Genomic DNA, 8174 nt, shown 5'->3' on the forward strand with positions numbered 1-8174 from the left:
CCTCAACTCATTCTGTAATATTTCCTATTTACATTAAAGAATGTCAATTCCTGGCTTTGGGCCTCACAAGAGACCAAGGATTTAAAGATACTTATGAGACAGATATAAATCTTTGATAAGACAATAACCACAAAGAGAGACATGCTGGAAATGTTAAGTCGGTTTGATTTGGTCACAGCTCTTTCCTTTTTGCCTGACTTGATTTATAAACATGGGGTGCTTTGCCAGCTCCCGGAGGGAGAAGCCTCCCCTCTCCTGTTTCAGAGTGAGGCTTACATATTTGGTACAAGCACTTTATGTCCGTGCCTGTTGTTCACAGTTAGAAAGAGCAATTAGAAATGTGCTAATTATTCTTTTATTTGTAACTTGGTCCCTAAAGTTTAAATGTTCAGTGTGTGCTTATGTTGATGCCTGACGTGACTGGTTGTTCCTGAAGCCACCAGCAGCCTGCAATTCCCTATCAGAGAAACCTGATGCACATCAGAGCAGATCAGCTGCCAAGGATTCCAGGTGGATTCCAGGAATGAGGGCAAGAGTCTAGGCGGGAACTGGGCATCAGGCAGGATAACCGAGCCTTGACCAGCCTCTGGGCCTCTTTGTCAGTTTCTTGAATCATATACTAGATCTCAGGTTTTGGTAAGAGGTTGGTAGGGGGATGTCTGGCCAGAAAATCACTCTAGATGGAGCACACTACTGGTGCAATTTGGAACAGACAAGGAGATGGGGCAAAGATTCAAGTGCTGACAAAGTCCAGGCAGAAAGCCATTAGAAGGACCCTGGATAGGGGCAAGGAAGACCTGTTGGTCTAACTCGCAAGAGTCTACAAATCTAAGTGTTGTCTGTGGCTTGGTTCCCTGGGATAAACTATCAGAATTGTGAAGTTCAACCTTTATAACTTATTCATGACTATTAATGGCAGGGATTGAAGCACAGCCTACAAGTAGAACAAGTGGCCAGTTAATGAACTTATCTAGTGTAGACTAAAAAGAAATTCATGAATTGGCTTCTTCCCTGGAGTGGCCACTGGGCCTCATTTGGTCTTTAGATGTGAAACAGAGAGAGGACCCTAATGTGACATGCCTCTTGGAGATCCCCAGCACTCACAAGCCAGTGGATCAGCATTCCCTGCAATCATCTGGGGTTCACTGGCTGGGGCTCCACCTGCACTTGCAGCCTCCCCAGCCCTTTTCTTTCACAAGGTCTTTCATAGATATATTTTGGAGACCCCTGCGAAGTCTCACAGGAGCTTGTGCAGCGCCTTCTCGTGCTGTCCCACATGTCCCTCCATTGTCAACGAATTGAAGCCAGTGGAGCATGGTGCCTTGTTGACCACTGCTATGATGTAGTTTGTCTTTGAGGATGCTTTTGCCTCCTCTTCGTGGAGGCTCCAGGAAAACAGCAACTTCTGTTTCCACTGCAGACTCCCTTCTATTGCCTTAGGTGCAGGACTGGGCCAGGGGAACAGGGTCTCAGACAGTATCGTGAAGTCTTCTCCTTTCCTCTCCTGTTTCCATGGAAGCCCCTTCAGTCTTTGCCAACACATTGTCTCCAATGAAGACCAGCTCCTGATGGCGCTGCTATACTAGGCTGTCAGATAGACTCAGACACTCCCTTCTGACAATATGGTGCTCAAAGCAAGAAGGAAGCCCTAGCCCTTCCCAAAACTGAAACCAAGGCAAAAGATTTGAAGGCCACAGAGGCAGTGCTGAAAGGTTCTATAAACATAGGAAAGAAATAGATCCATATGTCACCCATCTTCCAGGACCCAAGACACCCTAAGTACTTTCAGAAGACCATGCTCGAGACCACCTTGATGCAAATCCAATGCCACCAGCCACAGAGTGAACCATAAAGAAGACTGAGGTCAGTGCCATGTGGGTTCTCATCAGGGAACAGGCGCCTGGCTGGGTAAGCTCTGGGGAGGCTCACACACCACTCCGGAGGGGGTCCCACCCCACCCAGACCTGATGGAGAGGAGACACATGTTAGATGGTGGTACCGTGAGTGCTGACAACAAAATCAGGATTAGCCAATGGAATCTAGCTGGATAGATCTAAATCTAATAAACATTTCCATCATCGGGGAAAAAAAATCCCAGCACAAGGCCAGACCTGGGTCCCTGATACAGCATCACTTTATTCCACTAACTCAGATGCTGTGAGTCAGGTCTCCTTTCCCACATCTACCCAACTCAAGTTAGCACCAGACTAGCTTTCCTGTCTACCTTTCTGGCCTCACGGCTCCCCTCTGGGTGTATGATGGCCCAGCCAATCTGCTTCTGCACCAGGGACATCTGGATGCAGGCGCTGACCCAGTACACTGGGAAGTGGTATGTTTGAGGTCTGAGAAGACCGTGATGGAAGAGGGGGTGTCTTGACCTCAGCATCTTGTCATCTGTTGAGTGCTTCCTGAATAACAGACACGGTGCTATAGGCTTTACATTCCCCTCAGTAATATAGTATTTCCCCTTACTTTGTAGCTAAGAAACTGAGGCTCAGGAAGGAGAAGTAGCATGCCCAAAGCTACGAAACTGAAGTGGCTGGGCTGGGCTGGGTGAGAGCTCAGGCCTCCCAGCTCCTAAGGTTGGGCTCGTTCCTCTACTTTATCCTGCTACCCCCAGGAGGCCTTCAGCAAAACTAGCCTCTTCTACAGTCAGCTCCAATCCTGGCACGTCCTGGCCCCCTACTTAGCCTGGCTTCCTGTCTCTGGATCCTTAGTTCAGCTGGAGATGTTGTGCAGCATGTGCCTAGCTTCATGCTTTGGCCTGATTCCTCCTATTCTCCCTGGGAAAGGCCCTGGGCTTGTCCTTCTGGCTTTCCCAGCTCCTGCAGCTGCCACATGCTGACTCCATACTGTGTGGCAACCCTCATATCTGTTACCAGGGACCACTCCCGCAGCTGCTACTTGACCCCTGAGCCGAGCAGGAAAGCTCACTCGTAGACTGACAGAAGCCTTGAGAGGTCATCCTGTCCATGCCCCAGGCCACCAGGCTCACACAGACATAGTTCTAGTACAATGGTGCTCTCACCTGGGTAAAGGTGGCTCCCAAAGGGTGACTGCAAGTCACCTCATTGACCCCACCTAGAAGCAAACATCTCCCTCAGGAATCCCTGGCTTCCAAACTTTATTGTCAAACTCAAGGCTTTCTTGGCAGAAGACGCATCTGGCCAATGGCAGCCATCCATACTCTGGAAAACCCTCATCTATTCAGCACCCTGGCACCTCCCCATCTTCAGGCTAATTCCAGCTTCTTCACTTCACCCTGGGACCATTTCCAGGCACTCCCCAATTATCCAGTGACTCTCTTCTGAAGACTCCAGAAAGCCCTGCTAAAACCCGGCTTGTGATTCCCTCAAGGAGGCCTGAGTGGAGACCAATTAATCCTTGGCATCATCAAAGCCACTAGGCAGTTCCTTAGGCAGGAGCACTGCCTGCAGGCCACCCTGCCCATCCTGTCCACAGTGATAATGGGGCCTGGGCTGCTCATGGATAGGGCATCCTGATGCACTCTACATGAGGTCACACTGGCAGGGAGGAGGTGCTCTTGCAAAGCCAGTCCCTTTACATGTACTGGGGATTGCGAATGAGTGGGGCTAGAGTCGCCTCTCCAGGAGGGGCTGGAGGTCAGGGCCTGGTGGGCTTTACAGGCTCATCGTTCAGCACAACTTCCTCCTGCATTCAAGAAACAGGGCACGGGGCTGCTCACTGGCACTGGAGGCCGAAAGAAGGTGAGGGCAAGTGAGATGCAGGGACCTCTTCTCACAGCTGTGCCGACAAGCACCAAAAGGAGCCCCCACGTCCACACCAGGAAAGGGGGGATGGTACACAAGATCCAGGTACTTCATGTGTGCCCACCGCTCTGCCAATCTCATCAATGCTATGGATCACTCATATGTCTCCCACAACTTTAAGGCTGTTGCTGACCCTCAGGGGTCCGGTGGACCTAGATCCACAGGGCTGGGCTGGCCTCCTCAGTTCCTGGTGCACTGTCATTCCATGCTCTGGCCACAGGCTACAGGCCACAGACGGGTGCGGTCAGTGGTTACCTTTTTTCTTTTGCCCCAGCTTCCGGTAATAGGGGCTTCAAGGACCCTGAGCTCAATCTGACCAGAAAGAGTTTCCTTCCCACTATTTGACTCTGGCTATAAAGGGATAAGAATAGGGGGACTACTTTTATGGTAGTCTTGCTTTCTATCTTGATGAAAAAACTGCTATTTTTGCACTGGTGTAGAAGGAAAATAGAACCATGGCTTATGTACCCAAGTTTTGTAGCTGAGGTCATGTACTTTTGATAGTCTATTATGTTTCTCCCAATTACAAATATGCTCCTTCCCCTTGGAATTTGGGTAGAAGGGCACAGCCCTCCCCACAGTCCAGCTAATCGCGTGCCCACGAGAGAGAACAGGGGGCAGGGAGGCCCTCTGGGAGAGCTGGAGGGGTTCTGGCGATCGATAGCGCAGCCTCCATCCATCTCGATCCTCATCGGTCTGTGGCCTATTAAGCGCTCCCTGTCTGTCGATAAGCCCCTATTATTGCTCTTGTGCTGAGCACACTGAGGCCAGCTTCCATTTGGCCAGAGAAAAATAATGATTGTTTGTTTATTAGTTGGGAGGAAATGCCCAGCCACAAACGTGCATTTGGGCCACAGCCAGGTCCTGTAGAGCCCTCCCTCCACCCAGGCCCTCCCTCTAGAACTCCGATAGCAGTGATCTGCAGGCTGGTGTTCATCACGAGAAGGTAGCCCAGGAGATGCCAAAATCCACATGGATGCTTCCAGGCAGCCAAGAACACATTGGCAACCTTGACTCATTCCTTGGCTGGTGCAAGTGGGGAGGGCACCGCTGGGGAGAGTTGGCAACGCAAGCTAATGTGACAAAGGGTTCCCAAGCAGGCCTGGCCATGGGCTTGTGAGCTCCAGGGGCCCTTGCCTGGGAAACTGCTGGCAGAAAGCTCTGGCAACCACACTGAGTCAGGGCTACTGGGGCCTAGGAGGCCTGGCCCTAAGCAACCGTTTCCTCTGCTTCCACCTGCTCTCTGTTTCCTTCCCTTAGCAGGAACTTTGGAGTCACACTGACATGGGTTCAAATCCCAGCTCTGCCACTGAGCAACTGTGAGATCTTGGCAAATTGTTTAACTTTCCTGATCCTCTATTGACTTATACGTTAAATGGGACTTAGAATGCTTGTGTCATAAGACTGGCGTGAGATAAAGTACGGCAAGTGGGAAACACAAAGCCTGCGCACGTGAGGCCTCAACAGAAGAAGCTGAATTGCTGTGTATTGGTAGCCTCCTTTCTCTTACCAGGAAGCCCACGCCTTTGGATAAACCCTCAGGCTCACTTGCCCACCGTTACCGGGTGTCTGTCTCCCTTGCCTGTCTTCCCTTGACTCGAGGAACTTCATCTGCTTTCCTTCCCTAGAAGGCCCCAGCGCCCACCTTGCTTGCTATCCTTCAAATCAAACAACCTGCCCTTTCTTCTAAGAAGGTTTTACTGTTATCACTAAAGGGAAACAGAAAGGTGCAACGAAAACTAGCCTTCCTTAAGCCTGGGCCCAAGTCCCAACCCTGATGCTAACTTGCAGTGCTACCTTCAATAAAGTGTCCAGCTCCTCAAAGCCTCAATACTCTTACCTGTCAATGAAGAGGGCTGTCCTAAATGAGCTTTAAGAGTTTCTCCTACCCAACAAAATTGTTTTCTTTTAGAAACAAAAGAAACATCTTGCAAAATCTTCGTAAGTACTTATATCCCATATCTCTCTCCATACTCTTCTCATGCATGATCGGCTGACTCCCAAACTTCTTGCCAAAGTGCTCCTTGATCCTGAGATGTTAGTGCCCCTCACCACCACCACCAGCCTCTGGGTTTCCCCCACTCCCCCTGTGCTCTCAATCTGCCTGCATTCTTTGGGCACTGTGTTCTGGAAGATTGATAGGGCTTTAGGTATTCAGGCAGCTCAATGAGCCATTTTCTTCCCAGGTGGCTCATTCCTTGGGGCATAATCCTTCCTTTCCTCCTTCCCTTTTTCTCACATAATCATTGTTTCAGTCAACTTAAGCTAAGTTCAGCAATGGTAACAAATGATCTCAAATCTTAGTGGCTTACAATAGCCAAGAGCTATTTCTTGTTCATATTCATGTGCATGGCAGGTTGGCAAAGCCTGTTCCACATCCTCTTCATCCCAGAACTGAGAAGTCTCATCTGATGGAGGAAGAACCAATGGCAGAGCCATGTGATGGATCCTCAAGCTTCTGCTTGAGCCAAGTCCATGTCACTTCTGTTCACACTGTATTAGCCAAAGCAAGTCATACAGGCAAGCCCACTGTCAGTAGGACAGGAGGTATAATTTTTCTTCAAATATCTTGACAATAACGCAATCTACCCCATGATTAAGCCTTATTACTGGGATCCTCTGGTCCACACTGCTCATTTTACAGGTGAGAGGACAAAAGCCCAGAGACATGAGACAATTAGCCTGAGGTTACACAGCAAATCAGTGGAAGAGGAAGGACTAGAGCCCAAATATGTTGACCTTCCAGTGCAGATACAAGAGAAGGGCCAAGAGGAGATAGATCTGGATTCAATCCCAGCTCCATAATTCTAGGCAAATTCTTTCAACTCTGAGCCTTGGCTTCCCTTCTATAATATAGGCTAAGAGTACCCACCTCCTGCAGGGAGGTTGGGAGAGCTGGGTGAAATTTCATCAAGTGTCTCACTCAGTGTCTCACACAGAGAAACCTCTTGACACATGTCTGTTTTCTGTCTCTTTCTTCCCTGTTAACTGCACCAAACTCCTTCATTTCATTCCCTTCTCTTTTCTTTCTTATCAAGCCCACCTCTTTTTTTTTGTCAAGAAGTTGGGAGAAATAAAACTTTTTTTTTTTTTTGAGACGGAGTCTTGCTCTCTCACCCAGGCTGGAGTGCAGTGGCCCGATCTCGGCTAACTGCAAGCTCCGCCTCCCGGGTTCACGCCATTCTCCTGCCTCAGCCTCTCCCAGTAGCTGGGACTACAGGCGCCCGCCACCACGTCTGGCTAATTTTTTTGTATTTTTAGTAGAGACGGGGTTTCACTGTGGTCTCGATCTCCTGACCTCATGATCTGCCCGCCTCGGCCTCCCAAAGTGCTGGGATTACAAGCGTGAGCCACCGCGCCCGGCAATAAAACATTTTAAAGACGAGAATAGTGGTGATCCTAGGGCAATGTGGCTCAGGTACAAGAAGCTGGCAGGGAAGCCTTCTGAGGTTGCCTCCAAGCTCATTAAGAAAAGGGTCCTCAAAGCCCTCCTCAAGGACCTAATGATATGCTACCTATTTACATCCATTATCTCCTCAAGTCCTCACCACAACCATGGGCAGGGATCACCATTAGTCCCATCATGCAGATGACAAGACTGAGGCCAGAAAGGTTGAGTGACAAGCTCACCAGCCCTGGAGGCACTAGGCCTTCGCAATCACAGATCTTTGGGCTCAAATATCTATATTTTGCTGCTATCCCCAAGGTTGAGCCTGTCCCCACATACACTTGCCTATCCTTATATGCCTGGCACCACGTAATAAAAACAACAACGTCTGAGCCTCCGGAAGAGACATGAGTGGTCTCTGGGGAGTGAGGGAGACATGGCTGGTGTGGGGATGATGGTGTTGGGGAGGGAGGATACTGGGGAAGAGACCAGGGAAGTGATTTCAAGAACAATTGTCACTGGTTCTGTTTGGCTTTGTCTCATAAAAATTCTGTTTTCAACATTCATGAAATGAAAGTCCAGGAAAGTCTGTTTAGGCAGAGCCATTTCCTGAGAGATCTGACAGTTAACATTTCAGGGATGTATCAGGGATATGTATATATTTCAAATACCCCTCCCAAGGACAGCTCTGGAACCTGTTTGGAATATGTTTTTATGATTAGGTGAGGGGTGTGTGTGTGAGAGCAGATCGCTGGCTGTTGTGTTTGTGGTTTGCTTTTTTCTCTGTCTCTTCCCCCTCTCCCTTTGAAGGGTTGTTTTCTTTGTTCTGGGAGCCTAGCTCTACTTAGAATGTCTAATAATGACACAGATGGTCCCAATTTATTGCTGCCTTACCTGTCTGAGGGAGATACCTCGACGTCCCTCTGTCTCACCTGCCGGCATCTTTCTTCCTGAGCTGTCCTGTGAGGACTGTCAGCAGCTGCCTCTGCTGCCTT

At 49.3% G+C, this 8174-nt stretch overlaps 1 long non-coding RNA gene across 1 annotated transcript; it reads left to right on the forward strand.

The window, feature by feature from the left end:
* The first annotated feature begins 3586 nt into the window (after nt 1-3586).
* On the forward strand, nt 3587-6701 carry LOC116464325 (uncharacterized). Its single transcript, XR_004246902.1, has 3 exons — nt 3587-3836; nt 5052-6338; nt 6436-6701. It is a non-coding gene; the product is annotated as an uncharacterized LOC116464325 (long non-coding RNA).
* Nucleotides 6702-8174: the final 1473 nt, after the last annotated feature.

Source organism: Hylobates moloch, unplaced genomic scaffold (assembly GCF_009828535.3).
Source record: "Hylobates moloch isolate HMO894 unplaced genomic scaffold, HMol_V3 SCAFFOLD_420, whole genome shotgun sequence".
NCBI classification, from domain to species: domain Eukaryota; kingdom Metazoa; phylum Chordata; class Mammalia; order Primates; family Hylobatidae; genus Hylobates; species Hylobates moloch.